Raw genomic sequence first — 19,533 nt, forward strand, 5'->3', positions numbered from 1 at the left:
TTTTTACTTAGTGACTTAAACACACAGATGATGATAGCTGAGGGATATTAAATGTGAATCCTGCACAGTACATTTTTAGGAGATATAAAAATCCGATGTACTGCAAAATTTATAGCTTCCTCTGCCTCCCCAAAAAAGGGAAAAAAAATCTACTAGTAGAACGTATAAATTTTGCTGAGACTCTAAAAGGTGTCATAAAACCTCCCTGCCACAGATACCTACCGTAACACCAACTGTGTTTCTGTAACATAGATTGGTAATAATTTGGGGTTTGTACATTGGGTGGTAATACTGCAGTGCTTTAGGCAATATGCCTATAATGTCCAACACAACAGAATGCCTGTTGGGTCTCATTTTATGTATATAAATTATATATAATCTGAACAAACACGAATGGTGGGACCCATATATAAACAGTCTTAATATTTCAACACCTACATTTCTTTATGAACCTGGGTGGTTAGAAAGGTGGTTGCAAATGATTATTTCTTTACCAAGTTCACATGGAGTAGTTTGCTCAGTTTAATAATAGTCTATCTTGTTCGGGCTGAACAAACTGGTCCCTGTGGGGAAAAAAAGGGGGGGAGTAATAAATCAATAGCCCAGATGTAATCTTAGGTGTCTAGAATGCAGAGAGGGATTTTGGAGCATAATGGCACTGGTTGTCTATTGTCATTCAGACATGAGCTGCATCAGAAAAGGGCTTGTGGGAACCTGATAAGAGTTGGTCAAAAGTGGGCCATAAATCAAACGCAGGCAGTATTCTGCTGATTTCACACACACGCTCACTGGGAAGAAAAAAAAAAAAGAAAAAGAAAGAAAGAAAAGGTGATAGATCTGCAATTTACTGCTTATCACATCTGCTAGAAGTTTCATAATACAAAAGCCTGACCTTCAATGAATAAACACTCTAGTTGACTACCTGTTTCTGCCTAGAAAATATGGCACTCTAGTCTCCTAGAGCTCAGAAACACAGCTATGAAAATGATGTGACATCTCCAGGTTTAACAAGCTTCTTTTTGTTGCTAGCGGTTGAGTAGCTGTCACTTTAGTTACTAGTAGCCACTTTAACTTCAGATGCACAGTGTTTATTGAAAGGAACTAGATCCTTATTCCAAGACACTAATAGCCTATGGGGAAAAAATAGTTCATAGCACGAGGAGTATGGAAAGAGCAATGCCATGGTTCTTCTACTTACATTTACATTTTGCTTCTGCTTAAGGAGAAAATAAAAACTAGCAGAAATGATACATTGATTAGAGAGGTCCATGCTGCAAAACAAATACCTCTGCTGGGATTCTGGCCACATAACATCCACAGGTCACTGGTACCACTCATTTACTTCAGCCATCTGTAAGGGCCATTTGTCAATTTTAACCTTGATCTGGACTCATATTTCAAAGCTCTGGCAATAGCCAGTTCTTGAACGTTGCATATTCATTACTTCAATACCAAATACTTAAACCATTTTTCCAATTTTCGTATGGATTGCCAGATCGATGCAATTTTTAATCTGTTTATTCACTTGTAGAGTGCTATATACATACAATCCATCCTATTTTCAGTTGCACCTTCCTAATGACTTACTGCAGATAATACCTATAGCTCAAGTTAAGGTCCTGTATTCTGAACAAATTAGGAGGGACTGAATTACTGCATTACAGGAGAGATCCTAATAATGCAAGTCGGCATGCTATCCCTTAGCAACTTCACAAGCCTCACAAATGCTAGCCCACAGAGGACTAAAACGTTCTCCACACCAGTATTACAGGAAGGGCAGGAGAGTATGGATTAAAAGAAAGCCAAAAAACTAACTGCAGCCTTTCCTGAGGCACTCACACCTCGTCTTGCCCTGCACCAGCCTGTCAGATTCCTGGCCCCGTGGAGGAACAGTTGTCTTGGCTTGAGACATCTGCAGCACAGGGTCAATTGCTGCTTGAGAATAATGAGCTAAACACTAAAATGGCGGTGCAAGGCAGAGGCGTTTACTGCCTGGATTTTGTTATGGCCACTATATTGTCTGCTGGGTGAAACCCACCCATGTAGGTTCAGGGTCCACAGGTAAACACAGGAAGAGGGAGACAAAGGGAATGACGGGCTAGATCGTTCATTAGGGTCCCTGTGCAAGTTGAACTAACTATACTGTACAGCCACCACAGGGCTGGCACCAGACGGTCACTGCACAGCCATTCTTCGCTCCCAGAAGGGATCTCACTGCCCCCAGACACACCACAGAAACGAGCTTTATTTTTTCTTGCTCATCTGCAGCGGCTTCAGTGTATTATCATGTCTAACAGCAGCTGTTAGGAGACGAGAAGGGTACCAGCACATTTAAAAACCACCATTCCTTGTAACCTGGAAGTAAAATTAATGAAAACATCTCGGATTTTGATCCTAGTGCAAGTTCTCTGCATGCTTGCTGCTCTACTTGCCACTGCTGTGCAGGCTTCACTGTCGGAGAGGACAACGGTTATCAATCATGTCAGAGCACTTTAACAAGGCAAGCAAGCTACAAACACCTCGCAGAATTTATGTCACTGGGGAAGAGTCATTAATTTGGATTTCCAGCTTCCTGCTCAGGCAAAATTAAAAAACAAAATATTGAATATAGAGTCATTTGATTTAACACACACAAATAGGTAATTGAGTATATATCTGCTGACCTTCCCTAAGAGGAAGGGCATAAATATTCCTGCTTGGTTTTACAAACCAAACTCTTATAATAAGAAAAAAACAATTTAATTATTTTATATAAATATATTTGTTCACCTTGGTTTGCTAGATTGATTCCTCTGGTAAGAATTATGTTTGGAAGGGGGAAAGGACTTTAATTTGTATAAAGTGCATTTCGGGAATTAACATTCTCCCTGTTGGAAGGAGAAAAGCTGCGGCATTAGATTTCATTGGTACTTATAAAAAGAAAAAAGAAACCACCTTTTTTTTGTTTCTTTGTTTATATTCAAGGTTGGGAGGGGGGGGGGGGAAGGGACAAGTTAGATTTTGCAGTGCTTTACCATACACCTGTGTACCCTTGTTTATCTGCGTGTTCTCCATGTACATGGTTGCACATTAACAGGTCCGTGGCTTTATTCTGACAGCCTAATGGTAGCAACAGCACGGCTTTGCTCGTATCACTCTAGCACTGCTATTTGCACATTAAAATTAGCAGATCAAGCCATTCTGTTCTACGCAGCCAGACTGTAAACTCCTGCCCTTCACAAACACCAAGTATTTACTCCCAAACCCCCCAAGCCCTACATCATGCAGAAACCCAGACCATCCCTGGCGGCTTCTTCCCTGGTCTTTTGACATACCCACCGTCCACAAGGCATAGTGTCCCAGCTCAACACTCTCAGGACAGCTCCACACCCCATTTCCTTTGTCCTTCTGAACCACTCCTGCAAGGTTTGGTCCAGCTTTCTTCTTCTACAAGCCCTGCCTTGGGAAAGCTACCCAGGAAAACGCAGGGCCTCCCGCAAGGGTCTACTGAAGGACTTTGCCTGCTTTCAAGCCCTTAAAATTAGTGACTGGCTGAAAAATTCCTTTCCCAAAACAATCAGGATATTCTAATCTTGGCAACTCCCTGACAACTTCATCTGGGGTTTCTTTTTTTGCTAGAACAAGATCCTGACTGCATTTTGCTATTCAGCAGCTTGCACTGAATTAAAAGAAAATAAAAATCTACAAGCCATATGGAGGAAACACGGATTAATCGGTGTAGGAAGCTCACGTTATGTGTACGTGCTTATTAGAAAAAGGGTGAATTAGAAACACTGCTTAGCTTAAACAGCTGACTCATGTTGCTACAGAGTGAATAGACTCAAAAGTACTGGGGGGCTAATGGAAATATGTTGTTCTCCTGGTCCTAAGCCTAGAAATATGTATGTATCATCACAACCTTGTGTCCTGCATAAAGCCTCAGCTGAAAGTTAATTGCTCTGAATCTGGGGGTTGGCCTGGGCAATCCTGCCTTACAGAAATTCAGCTGACATCCCTACATGGAGCTGTCTGGGCTTGTGCTATGCCTATCGGAGTGCCTACTTTGAGGCTAAACAAGGAGAAAGAGCAATCAAGAGGTGGAATTACTGCAAAACCCCAAACAGATCACAAAAGGGAGCTTAAAGAGAGCTCTTCCCAGGAGAAAGGAGAGGATAAGTAGAGTTTAGTGAGAGTCATTCTCTTCTCTTTCAACGCAACTCATAAGGGATATGTGCTGATTATCAAATACAAGAGGATACTGCATTGCTGAGAGACTGTACTGTGCAAATATTCATTTGAAAATGTTTACACTACAAATTTAGCTCGTTTCCTGCATATCTATGCACAGATGGTAATTTTCTCAGATTCATAATCGGTTGAAGAGTGGGGAGAAAACGCTCACAGAAATACAAACAAATTCAAAGGGACTTCCACCTAGTAGCAAACCCAACACTCTGTTTTCAAAATCCTCTTTTCTTTCTTCTCCAGCTTTCATTCTGTCAATGAATCATCACCCTTACACACTCCAAGATTTCGCAACAGCCAAGCAAAAATACAAACAATTGCAAAATGTTTTAGAATCTTTTGCTAGAAAAATCTTTTCCTAACTTCAAAGTGTGAAAAAATGGAGCATTTTTTCTTACTCCTAAAAATAAAATCTGCTCCTAATTATGCATTATTTCAATTAGCGCATTATATGAACAGCAGTGCTTACATTATGTAGATCAGTTATTACTTAGGAAAAGAGACTGGAGTGTGAAGAGTGGGTCCTAGCAACACTCAGCTAAGGAGTAAGTTTCCAACCAAATCCATCCAGCAGTTTCAGTTACACCTAGTGGTTTTTGACCTATCTCATCTTATGCTCACTGAGTGAGTCAGTGGTGAGATGTGCATGGGAAATGTAAACTGTTGGATACTCTTCCTGGCAAAGTCAGACGTACTGTAAACAGATTACTCTTACCCAATTACTAATTTAAGACTAATTTGTTTATGTTTTAATTCTTCTGTAATTTGCTCTTCCTGTAGAACAAATAAGATCTGATCTTGCAGTTAACAGCTACATCCTCATATGCATACAAACATGATGGCATGATCACACGAGCTCCACCAGCCACAAGTACTATACCCCCTTCTCCATCCAAATTACTAGAATAAAACCAAAACTTATTCTACATTTAGGATAAATAATAGCACTATTTTACATGCCTGGACAACTGTTTCCTGAGAGTGCAGGTGCAGGACGCACTTACGAGCTCTTCTTCATGTCAAGAAGGCTTTTGGAGGGGGTACTGAAGGTTATAGCTACACAAAAGAACTTCACTCCAGAGGATGACAATTTAGAGCTAACATCATGGGAGTTGTCAACAACACTGACAGCGAAGCTCAGTTCAGGTATACTTTGACTTTGATCATTCCAACTCCTTCCATGCCTGTTACAAAAAAAGTCAAGTGTACTGCAGAAAGCAGAGGAAGAAAGAGTATTGCTATGGCAGACAAGGCATAATCGCAGTCAGAAAAGGGCCTTTTCTGCAGAATAACAAACTGTAGTTTCCACTCTGCACTCCTCAAGCATCCTGTGCTCATTTCAGGTCCACCAGTGAAAGGACATGGCAAAACATATTATTGCTGAGTTAGGACAAACAGCCTTACCAGCAGGACAGCGTGCTTTGGAGGTCAGCACCGTGATGCTTTGAAAGTCCTCTCACAGACTTCAAGGAATAAAATCCACGCAGAAAGACTTTACTTGAGCAGCAGCCCTCATTTCCGCCATGTAAAACATTTCACAGCTTGTCTCATTATAGCATTTGTAAAAACACTGTCTGAGAGCAGTGGTGCATAAATGAATTATTTAAGTTTTGCAGCAAATCACCCTGATCTTGTGTGCAGCTTCTTAATGCACTCTAAGTGAGCCCTAGGAGGCAAATCATAGCAGACAAGGGGTGTAATGTAAACCAAGTTTTATTAGCCACGAAAAGCTACACTACAACATTTATTAAGTATCAAAGACAGTACATTTAAATAAGTTGGATTTGGTAAATAATAACCAACGCTGCATCTATCTTCCCTAGTTCCAAAGGCTTTTTTTTTTTTTTTTAGACCAACGGCAACAAAAGCAGCTGTTTATTTTCTTGTCAGTTCTGCTAATATAACGGGTCCTCTCTATTTTGCAAATAGTAATTCTCAGCAAATTACCATGTGTCGCAAACAGTCTGCAGCTCCCCAGCCTTCCTACTTTGCAGAGAAAGAAAAGTGCATTAGTGTGTTATCATCCAGCCCTTATCAGAGCCAGCTCTGTGGTCCCTGCTGCCCTCAGCAGCCTGGGAAACACGCGCAGCCCCCAGCTCACTGCCTCGCGCTCTGTAAACAGGCCCAAAACGCCCTCCTCCTATTTGCCTATTTTAGGCAGCTGCTTCTTGAGCTGCTAACACAGAGCAGCCCTTCAGAAACAAAAACAACTTCTGCAAGAGCTGCATTTTCAATACGGTACACAATTTAAAAGGCAGCTTAGCAAAGCCTTCTCCCATACCTCTGCCCTTTTCTTACCTCGTTAATTGAATCTCAAGAATAACTTAAGCACTGCTTCACATGCCATACAATTATGACACAAATCATCTTATACCTTTGGCCAAGGAGATAAGTCCAAGGCCAGACAGACAATAACAATAAAAAAAATTAAATATACCGAAGTACTCAATGGGCAGACACTCACTGATAAATATTTAATGCTCCGATAGCGCAATTTGGGTATTTGTAAAATGCAGCCAGTTCTCCTTTGCGTGAACATCTCCCTTGCTCTCTCCAGCTTTGGTCTGCTATTGGAGGAAGAAAAAAAGGTAAGTTCTCAATGTTCTTCATTCTTCTGAATGGTGAACAAAGAGGTGCTTAAAACCACCCACCCAAACCCACACAGGCTCGTAGCAGTGATGCCTGATGCCCCCATCCTTCGCATCAGGAGGACTCATTCCTTCATTATGTGGTACCAAAACAAAAAGCAACACACGCCACCCAAATGGGCAAAGGGATTTGTCTCTTCTCTTTTAAGAAGTCATAAGCTTCCTACTCAGACTCCAGACCCTTGAATCCCAGTCTGAATTAACTGTTTTCTTTTACTTTCTTCTGCAAAGCTGACAAAATATTCGGGTGAAGATCTGGTGCCTGAGGAATGAAAGAAAAAGCTAGCACTTGGGCACAGAGCACTGAGAACAGGGCAACTCACACCGAGTCTTCCAGGCGGTGAGACACAGAGCATCCTCTGGGCACCCAGAGAAGCATTTGTGCTAATAAAAGGTTCCTCTCTGTCACCACTTGAGCTGAGCATCTCTCACTAAGCTCAGAGCTCCGGAGGTGACTTGTATCGGTCATCCCAGCTCTTTCTGCCCTCCCCAGGGTTCAGCAGCAGAAACAACAATGCTAATTTTGTGAACAAAAGTAGAAGAACTCAGCCTCAAGAATATGCTACACCATTGTTTGCTTTTTCCTTTCTCTTTCCTCCTCTTTCTAGAAGGGTCTGTTATATTTCCCTCCGTGTTTGTGCAGGCCTCTCTATCAGTGGCTGCATAAACAGGATAACTGGGCTGATAATTTAAACTGAAGAAAGCAATAGTCTTTTTCTAACCAGAAACATCCTACCATTTCTCCTTAGAAAAAGTTCTTTATGTTTTTGCACTGACATTTTTTTCCCATCTTGCTTTTTTTTTTTAATAGAAACAGCCCAGTTTTGAAACAAGACAACCTTTTTTTCAGAAATTCTGAACTATTTTCTTGTGATATGAATTGACTGTAGCTGTAATTGGGGCTGCTGAACAAAGACTTAATACAATTACACATTGCACAGTAAAAGTAGCAGATAAGTAGGCCTTCTCTGCAGCAGGACACAACAGATGTTTCAGAGGAATGAGCAAGTTTCGCTTACAGCCCAGATGTGTAATATATACAGAGAGAGCAATGGGAACCCAAAGGAAAAATGATGCCACTTATAGCCGTCCATGAAGAGATTATTTTCCTATAGAAAGGAGCAATCAAACAGTTGTCCAACTACTTAAAGCAAGAGATGTTCATCTTTCAGCCATCAGCATTTGAAGAGGTGCTGCTGAAACCAGCCTGGAAACCCAACAACAGCTTCACAGGGCATATTGGTCAGGGCTGCATTCTGCTATGAGCCTAGCTCTTGCTTTCCATACCTCCTTGTAGTCCCTACAACATCCTTACCACCAGGAAAACTAAACCTAACCAACCACACTACTGCTGCACAGACACACCATATACTTACAGAAAACGTCTAGGATTCCCCCCCCGCCCCGTGTTTTCTATTACTCTGCATTTATATTCTTACTCCCTATATTAAGAACTGTTCCTATCAAATAGAAGGTATGCAATACTTAACACTTAAATATTCAGTATTCCGAAGTTCAGAAGAAAAGTTCATTACCAAAGGAAAGTATAAACAAGGAGGTGATAAAACGGTCATCATAAAATATGGTAATAATCCCTTCAATGGCGTATCTTGCTGTTGTAATTAACTAGTAATACATTCCTCCCATGTTTCATATAGAGTTTTACTGCCTTAATATATAACTGGGGCTCTTCAGCAGAATCAGCACAACTCAATCATCATTCTCCTTCTCCATCTAGTATGACCAAGATTCATTCTTCAGAGAAGTATTTTTAGTTCATAACTTATTAATCCATCATGCTACGATCACTTATCAGGAGAATATCCAAATTACACTGCCACGTTCAAGACTTAAGTGGTGTGTCATTTATTGTGTATGTTTGCTGATACACAGCCCTGATAGTGCAGCGAGTCAATAGATATATTTGTTTGATAGTTAAGTCTGTATTTTCCAAACAACTATTAAGACTGCACCGTAGCTATGTTTTATAAGCAATTTCTCCCTTTCTTCACCATTCTTGTTTGTAGAAAATCTGATAACTAGTATTGATTGACATCTTTTTTTTTTTTTTAAAGTGAGCATGAGTAATCATGTCACATTGAGTTACATTTTCTAAGTGTTCCTAAAAATATTCTATTATCCTGATTGTTGATCAAGGCAATGTGTTTGGTTTATAAATTTAAGTTCACGTAACAGAGACTGTTTCAGGAAGGCCCAGCAGCAGCACCTTCACAAACCCTGGTCAAGAATACCTCCAATAACCATATTTATTTTTTTCCCCTTTAAAAAAAAAAACAAAACAAAAAAAGTCATTTGAATCTTTAGGCAAATTACATTTCTCTAAGATCAAATCAGTTCCCAGTGAAATCTTCCTCAGGAAGAAAGAGAAGTTAGACCTGGAGAGATAACCTGCTGCAAGTCATATTCTTAGCGATTTTATGAGACTAGATTTTCCAGCGTTCAGCTCAAAGACATCTCAGAAAGCCAGTAAGCAGCCACTCCAGAAAGCTTTTGAGATCCTGTTCCTTTAAGTTGCCTTCCTCTGATCTCCTAAAATCCTGAGAATCAAAAAGAAATTAACTAGTCATGGCTGAAAACTATGGGGGGAGACATCCTGCAAATTTGCTTAATTTTACTACAAATTTTGCTCTTTATGTGCTGGACTCAGTCTCAAAATCAGCTGTATTTCACAAATACCCAAGCCTCAAAATATATCTCTGAAAACATTGGACTTGCATAGGACTTGCTAGTGAGGAACTCTCTCTCTTAACACTATCCAAAATGAAAGAAGTTTGACCCCATGCAAATGCAGTGATCCTTTCTGGATCTGGTTTTGGTCTTACGTGTCAAAGTCAGAATTTTAGCTGCCTGCTGTTTCTGCAAGCACAGGAATTATACACAGCATCCCTAATACAGATCATCTGACTTTAGTTTATTTTAAATTCAGATTTGGGTGTTTTAATTTTATTTTTATTTTTTAAGGCAGAAAAATACTGATGTGGAAGCTGGGAGGTATCACGTGAATTGGCCAGCTCATCACAGCAACTAAAATCCATGAGAACTGGGGCTACAGACATCTCAAAATAAATGCACAGCTCTCCACATTACTTGGCATTTCTCATGCTTAAAAATATTCTTCCAACCACTTAACTGTTTCATGCTTTAAAATAAAAGCTTGAAATTTGTCAGCAGCTGCTCTGGCATTAGATAAATGCCTTTTGGTACTTCATAAAAAGTTACCTAAAGTTGGTCAACTTAAAAGCCTTTAGGGAAAAATAATAAAATCAGTTCACACCTAATCAGAAAATATTTCTTTGACTTCAGCAGCTAAATTCTCTCCTGCCTGCATCTCCAGCGGGTTGGCTTCTGTCTGAAGTTGAAGAGACAAAGCAGGGCTTTCCTTAAAATTTCTTCTTCAGGTGCCAGGCAGGGAAGTGAGAAAATGAAAATGTCTCCTGCGATCTCGAGGGTCTCCTCCTCACCATTCCCATTGCACTGGTTACATACACTTCAGCTGCTTCACCAGCGAACACGGAGTCCCATAAATAACAGCCACTTTCTTTACATAATCCTGACTTATTCCCAGAATGAGTCTAGGTTGTTTCCCGAACACAAAAAGCATAGAAGAAATATAATGACTTTAAGAGAGGATCACCGAGCAAGGAAGACTTACCATTAACTTCACCGTACTGGCAGAGAAACCATATTTGATATAGTTTTGGCAACCAGACCCCAAGAAAGGTCACAACAGTGTAAAGTAGCTATGTAACTGTGTAACTGCATACATTTCTAAGAATGCTCACGAAACTCCATTAGACAGCACGATCTATTTAATAAACCACCATCGCCCTGTTTTTGAGTTTTCAGAGCCCTCGCTCACTAAACTCGGCTCTTATTTCAGTATTTAAGATTTCCACTGACTTCAGTTGCAGAGGTCTTGTGTCAGTGATGTACATTCTGAAAATCCCACTGGCAACACAACCAAGGGCTGCAGCATTAGAAATACTGCAAATGGAATATTTCTACTAACACTGGTAGTGGCTATCCAATCTATTTCAGCTTATGTCACCATACTGCAAACGTATTGCAGGATAATGAAAACTGTCTGGTGTAAGAAAATGTCATTAAACAGTCTAAATTTTGTCACTCAGCTTGCCCAAAGTAAACAAGGGGAAGCTCAGCCCAGCTTAGTGCTCCACAAATCAGTTTTAATTTTAAAAAAACAACTGTGAAAACTCAGTACTGCAAGTACTCCCTGAATACGCAAATCCTCAAATTAATTTTATTAGATATTTGTATATTTACTAAAATATTTTTAAATGTCTAATATTAAATACTGAAGTGTTTATATTTCATAAAGAAATTGCTATTAGCATATGTATACATGCTGAAAAATCCTAAGATAGGCTAAAAAGGGCATACATGTCCAAGAAATTGTATATACAAAACCTTTTCAGAGTAGATGCAATGGAATTAATACGTCAATAGCTGTGTGGATTAATGCAGAACAGAAAGTGTTAAGGTGTAAATGCTTGCAGGATTATTCACATTCTTAAAAAACTAAAAAGTTGAGGGTCTAAGTTCTCTTGCAAAGCAAAACAGAAATCCTTCTTTTAAAATAAATAATCTTGCCAATGAGTTCACCACATTTCAGAAAATCTCATCTAATGATTCCAAGTCCTTCTGCAGAAACGGTATTTGGAGATATTCATTAAGTATTTCAGGAAAGAATTTCATGAATGGCCTTCATAAAAATGAAAGAGAACAACACACTTCCTCAGCCACACAACTACTGGTCTCAATCTGTCCTTTACGTGGTGGGTTTCCTCACATTTTTTAAAAAGGATTATTTTAAAGAACAACTGTTGGGCTGTTTTACCTCCTACTTTTTGTTACTGCACAACTTGTCTGTGTGTGCAGCCACGCTGACTATTTGGGATTTTTTAAGCCTACAAGGAGTGTATGGATGGGAAGGCTGGAGTTAGTTTTTTTGAGTCTGGTTTGTTTTATTACAGTTCTGTGGAACTTAGTTCATTTATATGGTACTCCCTATAAAAATCTCAAGTTACTTGTTCGCAGTGTTGTCTAAGGGAAAAGGGAAGATAGAAAGAATCTGATACAAAAATGCTTCAGAAATAATATAGAAAATTCTCAAATAGACTTCAAAACTGCAGTTGATTTTTATAGGGATTTCAGCGTACCTTTTCATATGTCTCTTATTTTTACTCTTAGAAAAGGGAAAGGGAATTTTCTTTTATGTGCATTTGAAATAATGATTAAACCTGCTGTTGTGGCTCCAAGTATTTTGACATCTCTATACTGATGTTAATTGTGGCTGCATTACAGGTGCAAAAAAACAATTCTAAATCAATTCTTTGGTGGGGCTGCACCTGGAGTTAAGACCAAGCTGTCTTTGGAACAAGAAGCAAGTGTGACCTCATTATTTCCTGGTGTTTGTAACTGTTAGCCAACTTCCAGTGTCAACCACACCTATGTCAACTCACACAATTCAAATTAAGCAAATTGAGTTATTCCAGATTTATATTACTATAACTTGAAGAAGAAGATGGCCTTGCAACAACTTTTACAGGCTTCACTGGAACGTAGATTTCTCATGTTTACGGGAATCTGATGTTTTCATGGCTAAAGAACAGGAACAATGAGGAACAAAAGGTACGTATGAGAAACCATGCTTCAAATATGCGCTATTGGGGTTTTCTTATTTATTTTTATTTTTTAAATCTTCGGCCTCAGGGAACTGCATAGAGTTAATATTCTCACGGTATTCAAGTTCTGGGCCAGCAGAAAAATGGTGGGCAGTCCAAGTATCACCTTGAAGAATCCCCTGAAATTCTCCGAGATATGAAACCCACCGACAGAAGACACACATGCATGACGTCAATTTTAATGACCGTCAGGAAGACAGCACTAGGAGTTCCAAGGCAAGTAAGTGTAAGTTCGTTCGTTAGATTGCAAAAGATCAGGGTTGATGAAGTGATCTTGTTTTCTCCTTAAAGGAACTTCAAGTTTCTCCAAGAAGAAAGAACATCAGATTTTCTTTAATATCCACTGGAAAGCACAAAATTCTAATGGTCTGAGGAATAGACCATTGATTTAGTGTCACACTACAAGCATAAGTCTTTAACCTCTGCGACTCTTTAAAAGAGAGAAAAAAATGTTTTCCCAGAAGTGATATCTCCCAAAATTATTATTCTGGTAGCTCCTGCTTGTAATTAGACTGGAACCCAGACAAGAAGTGACATGCAAAAATTAAAAACAAACATACACACACACACACACACTCTCTTTTCAAAGAAAAGTTTCTCAAGGGAAGTATTCCCCATAGATTAAATTCAACACTTGGCAAAGTTTCAGCCTGCATCTTAAACAAGTATTTTCAACCTTCATTTGCTTAGCTTGCCATTTGGGAGAGCAGGATGCATCCTTAAAAGAAGGAAACAGACTATGAGACAGGTCATGTGTACAATTAGCTTGCTAAGAATAAATGTTGGCTTGTGCAGAAGACCCACACGATATACTATTTAAGTCTTTTGGATGGAGGTGAATTCCATGCCTAGTGAGTTTATTCCCTGTACTGAGCACTGGAGCCATATCAAATACAATTAGCTTCACTGTAACTCAGTGGAACTCATTACGACTAGATATCACTGAGGCCAAGGTCTTGGCTGGAATCAAACAATAACGGGGGATTTATATGGTTATGGAGACCATCTATAGTTACATTAGACAGGATTAAAAAACCCACACACATTTTTAAGAACATAAATCTCCAGGTTTTAAGGTATAAGCCAACTTTTCTCTGAGAAGTTGGGAAGTAACTTTCCTTCTAAGTAGGTTATTCTGTAGTGCTAGTGGTGAGAGAGATCTTCCCCATCTCTAACCACGGAAAAGTGCCTTGTCTAACCAACTATGATCATACAGGCCACCTCCACAGAGAAACGGACATCTCATATGCTGAACTGCGAGAACAGGTACTTCTTTCTTCTCCTGACACAGGATGGACCCTGCACAACGGGATTTTACGTCCTCTAGAAGAATGCAAGCTAAATCCCACCTGTCTTTACTGGACCTACAAAAGTTCAGCAGTTCAAACAGCTCCCTTTGTAGATTAGTGTTAAAAATACATGAAGTGATCACAGCAGTAATTCGGATCTGTGCTAATATTCCAAACGTACAGAAGTAACTTAGTTCAAAGCAGAAGCTAGACAAATTCAAAAGAAAACCAAGGCATTAACTGTAAGGGAATCAGGCTAAAGAGAACCTCTGAAAGGAGCAGCACTGCTAGGTGCCTTTCTTAAAGCTGAAACCTCAGCTCAATGCAGGTTGTTGAGCTTGTCAGATAAATTATTGGCTGAAAGTCTTACACCCTGTGTTAGGCAGTAGAGCAAACTAGATGATGCTAATGGTGCCTGCAGGCCTTGCAATCTGTGAGCTAACAATTCTCCACATGCACCAAGAGGCTGAAATTCTCAATTGCTGTCCCTGCTTCTTGTTTCCTCTTACAGAATTTCACCACAGAAGGATATAAATATGAGCAGGGGATGGGGCAAAAGTGAGAGGAGAAAGAAGGCGAGAAGAGGTGGCTACATACCGAGGTGACCTTTGGTGTGCTGTGGGAGCATGCCCACTAAGAGAACTGGGGGGATGCCAAGAGGAAGGACAGACTCCATGGGGTCTGCCTGGTAAATCCATGCCTGAGTTTCACCACGGCAACTGAAGGGAGAGCCCGGCCTAATTTCCACAGTCAATATGTGTGCAGGTGTGCTAAAGCGAGAGATCTCTGCTGCACGACACCAGTGACACAACCATAAAAAAGGGGAAAAAAAGGAGAGGAAAAATCAATAATAGCTGGACATTCATTTAAACAAATGCATCATCCCATAAACAGAGCAGCAGCTTTCAAATGTAAACAAGAAAAGGTGAACTTTGTTCACATTATGTCTCCAGCTGTTTTGTGTTTCAAGACTGTGCGCCACAGCTGGGCTGATGAGCTCTGAATCCTGGGAAAAGGGGAAATATTTAACCTAACTTAAACAGAAAGAAGCAAGCCTCAATGGTGAGAGATAACAGGTGGGAGTCGTGCTCTGCTGCTGTGCCTGGAGGGTAAAATCTGGCATGCAGAGGTAGCTTCAGAACAAAAGTCATCACAGCTGCTGTTTGCCGTTCTCCTCAAGTCCTTCCCTATTTATTCAGCATCACTGACAGCACCCTAGCAACATTAGTTTAAGTCACAGTCAATTGTTATAAAATTAGCTCAGGGTCCTGAAGCCAGGGCAAGATTTCGGTGACATTATCTGCATATCTGCATGCAGAATGCATGGCTAAAAATGTGCAAGCCTCCCTGCTTCTGCTAGCATACTGCAATGGCTGCAGCAAAACCTGGGTTAGTTGTTTCCAGCCCCGAAACCAAAGAGCCACTACCAGAACAAACACAGAAGTTTACAAGCTATCCCCATCCAAACTTGCAAGACAGTAGTGTTAACATGAATCACATTCAGATTTCTTAGCATGGGGGGAAAATCTGACATAGACCCTCTGTCTCTTAGAGAAAGCAGCAACAGGACTATCTCTAGCCTGCTTTTAAAGAGAGGCTTTGAAGATTGCAATGGGACTATGGATCTGGGTCTTGAGCTTCCTTCTGAGGTACTGAAGTCAAATCCAGTATCAGCTGAGTTACAATGCACATTAAAATCTGGTGCTCAGCTCAGGCTCTCCATCAAGCATGTAGAGCACACCCCACCTCGCGTATCATCAGCACATAACGTGCAAATCTCAATCCACTACAATTCCAAGGTGCTTGCTGGTATGGATTTGCAACTACCAAATGGAACAGGACAACTACCTGCAAAGCAAAAACATTTCAACCAACGCAGCCTCAGTCTAGCATTGAACCTGCTACCACACACCCCTCCTTTCCTAATTTTCATCAGAAACAAAACTAATAAATTTCAAACACATTCTGTTGACTGAAAAAAAAAAATTGCAACAGTCAAAATCTAGCCTCCTCCCAAGCCACTGGCAAGAAACCAAGCAGTTTCAAAAAAAAAAAAAAAAGTGGGCAGCACTGTGTGGGCTTTTTTTTAGTACGCAACATTCAGCAGGATTTCTCTCTTTCCCTGGGCCCCTCTTAGGACCACCAATATGGATGCAGAAGCCAGTTATTTAGCAACAAAGAGGGCCGAATAAGTAAGAAAATGAGTAAAATGGCAGCTTGAGTGGCATACTAGAATTGCCTTGTATGTCAGTTCCATTTTCATCGCACAGCAGACTCAAAAGACTTGCATTAGTGCATGTGTAAATCACATCATGAGGAGAGGGCTTTCAAAAGCAGATCTGCAGGGTACCTCTGTACCCCTGGCACTATTAGAGACTATGAGAGGATGAAGTTACAGTCTGGACAAGAATTTAGCACAAAATCCCTGTTGTGCTACCCCTTATAGGGGCCACAAGCAACAGGCAACTACACCTGTACTTTCCAGCAGAAAGGCCCAGATTTTTAAGAGACATACATGAAGAGAACAAGGCACAAAAACACCAAAAACTTGTTGCAGTACTTTTCTGTTGCCCCAAACCACTCACTGCAAAGGGAGGTGACCCTACAGCCCCACTCACCCACGAGTGTTCCCAAGCTCCTAGAGCGAGTGTATAAATAGTGTGAATCTGCTGGCACCTTCTCCTCTGCATGCAGGAGAGCAGCCAGGATCTCATGCCCAGACATTATTCCTTCAGTCAGATGGGAAAAGAGCAGTGCCTGCTGAACGCGGGCACTCCTTAATCTCCTTCATAAAGGTCTTCCCCTCAGAAATGTTGCTCAAGCTGCTGCTGAAAACCCCAGCTGGGATATGAGCTCTACTGGACAAGATATTCATTGTTCGATTTATGGCTTGACTGTACTTGTAGAAATGTATTTCACTTCAGCATCAGATGAGCTGGAAGAAGGGAAGCAAGGGAGGAGTTCATCAGAGGGTTTCCTTCTTTATTTGATTTGTTTTCTGAATTGCTGAAATGAAGATGTTTGTCAAGCTCAGTGATGGGTAAACATGCTTGCTTTACCCTGCACGCATTTTTTTCACTGGTAGGATTTACAAATTCCAACAGTTGCTTTTCCGAAGGAGACACAGAGGCACGCACAGACTTGGAGACGAGAAAAAGGAAGGGAAGTTTTCCACCTAGCAGGAGCCAAAATCTGTTCAAAGTTGCACTTCTGTAAGCCTGCAGTAATCTAACATCAGTTGAGACAGCCTAGTGAAAATGAGCATACAACTGAACTTCATTCAGAGAAATAAACAAACGAAATAAACCCATGGCCTGAACCAAGAATGTATAGCCTGAAATTCCAGGAAGAGGCAAAAACCTACGGTTACATTTGCAGTAACAGCAGATACCAGTGACAGAGCTGTTTTGTAGCAGAGACATGTTGCAAGTACCAACCGATAGCACAGGACAACGCGGCGGTTTGATCAGCATGTGTTTCATTTCACTGCTGAGTACTGGGACTGTCATGAAACCAGGAGAGGGAGGCTGTGCCTGGATGATGGACATCTCTAATGAGGCTTGGTCATTCCGTGTGAAACAGTCAACCTTGTCAACCCACAACATACTGCCAGCGCACAATCTCATGCGTTATCGTTCAGCTTATAATGCAGCTATGCTTCCATACATGTGCTTGTGAGCATATTTTAAAAGCAAAACAGAATTTACCATAGAGATACAAAAAAGTTACCATAAAGGAGTTACTTTTGAGGCTTTCGAAAGTATGTTCAAAGTAACCAGTCCCCCATATAACGTGAAATCAAAGAGTGAAAACCTGCCAGAAAGGATATTAAGACTCTCTTGATTGTGAAGGCTCATAAAATAAATGTGTTGGTTGTTATGGATTAAAGTGTGTACCAAAAAGATGAAGGAACACCTAGCATCTGGAGTCTATATTGTACTCTCTAAAATTCCTAATAGATCTGTGTCAAAAAAAAGATATACCGAGATTAATAGGCTAAAATGAAAACATATCCCTTCAAGATGAACAGAAAAATGTTAAGCCAGAAGTAACACAATCCCCAGGATTTATGCACTTCCAAAACTCACAAGACTGTCATTCCTCTATGAATCATCATTTTGTGACCTTAAAATTCATCTAAATCTGAAAGATACCTTGACTTTCATTTCATTACAAATTCTGGATTATAAGAAATTAACAAAAATCACAATCTCTGCAAGAACTGGCTATGGCAGTGTTTGAATGCAAAATCTCTGTTGTCTCCCTTGATAATTTAAGAAGGGAACGGTATTAGTAACTCAGTAGGTAAATCCTTCCAAATTGATCTAAAACCTCTTTAAAGGTTTCACTATACCTTTTAAAAAGGTCGAGATAATAGTAGAAATTAGCTCCTGTGTCAAAACTTGCAAGCATCCCACTACATTCCTACCATTTTTGAAGGAGAATAAAATATTCTGTGTTTTGTGGCCAGCAGCACCACCAAACATTGCTACATAGCTGTTGCGCCTATCATCAATAAAGAGTTATTTGCAGAACCAACTATTTTACTTTATTACTACCTTAGTCCTGATTGTCTTTAGCACTTTAGCCTGTTTGTACAGCTGTAATAGGATAGCAGGAACTGTTAGGCTGGCATAAAAATCCTTTTGGGCCAAACTTTCATATCTTGAACTGAATCTGTACAAAAGGCCTTCTTAATAGAAACCAGAATCAGTATCTCCGTGTTCCTTTCACATGGGTTTTCTCATATAAATGAAAGGCAATGATATGAGGATTGCTTTCCAAATACTGAATTGGATAGCCAGCAAGTAATTCCCGCTGAAAGGGATTGCCAGATCCAGGCATTGATCTTCCCAAATCCTACAGAGGGGCCAGGAAATGCTCAGTGCCTCCCTCCTCATTGCTCAACAGGATTAGAAGAGTTTTCTGTGCTTGGTGCTACCCCAAGAAGCACCTGCCAAAGACTAGAGCCAAGATGCCAGCAGAAAAACAAATAACATTCTCCCAAACTAGATGCAACCCTGCCACACCCAGAAAACTTCCACACGCCGCAGACGAAGACAGCAGCCTCTCAGAAGGACACCAGGGAAAATTCACCTTCCCCATAACAAAGAGAGGCAGCAAGGAGAAGACAAGCAGAGTTTAGACATACCTGGCTCCTCAGGAAGGTCAGAGAGGGACTTCAAACAAGGGAAAATGAGGTGGGGGCAGAGAACTGTAGTAGGTAGGCAGCTGCCTTCCATTAACATCTCCAGGCCTGAGCTAACCATGGGTTTCATTAGAAGATGAGCCACACCTGGCTCCCAACGAATTGTGAATGCCAGCTCTGCTTTTTATGAGGTTGTTGCTTCTTTTCCAAATATCTTTCACTTGTTAGAGCAAAGGAATATTATTATTATTATTATTATTACTTTTACTTTCTTTCCTCAAGACTGCCCCTCATAGCAATTTCTTTAAGCACTAGAAAGGAACTCAGGCTGTATGTGTTCTGGACAAGAGCTGTGGCACAGCAAATTTCATTTTCGTTTTTAATATCTATATATTGTATTTAATTGCTAGCTTGTAATTTCTTTTTATTATGTTTCTCTTCAAAATTCATTAGCAATCATGAAGTATAACAATATTTCTATCCTTCCATCTACTATA

General features: G+C 40.4%; 1 protein-coding gene across 1 annotated transcript in view; it reads right to left on the bottom strand.

Annotated features, from left to right (window-relative positions):
• Window positions 1-19,032, bottom strand: part of LOC308192979 (uncharacterized protein) — a 197,194-nt gene extending 178,162 nt beyond the window's left edge. Inside the window, exons 1-3 of the mRNA XM_080587104.1 lie at window positions 16,564-19,032; window positions 6,689-6,788; window positions 3,319-6,207 (exon numbers count right to left, since the gene is read on the bottom strand). The gene's annotated coding sequence lies outside the window, so the exon portion shown is untranslated. The remainder of the gene's footprint in view (window positions 1-3,318; window positions 6,208-6,688; window positions 6,789-16,563) is intronic.
• Between the last annotated feature and the right edge of the window lie 501 nt (window positions 19,033-19,533).

The sequence above is a fragment of the Anser brachyrhynchus genome, assembly GCF_964034855.1.
Source record: "Anser brachyrhynchus genome assembly, chromosome: 3".
In the NCBI taxonomy this organism is placed as follows: domain Eukaryota; kingdom Metazoa; phylum Chordata; class Aves; order Anseriformes; family Anatidae; genus Anser; species Anser brachyrhynchus.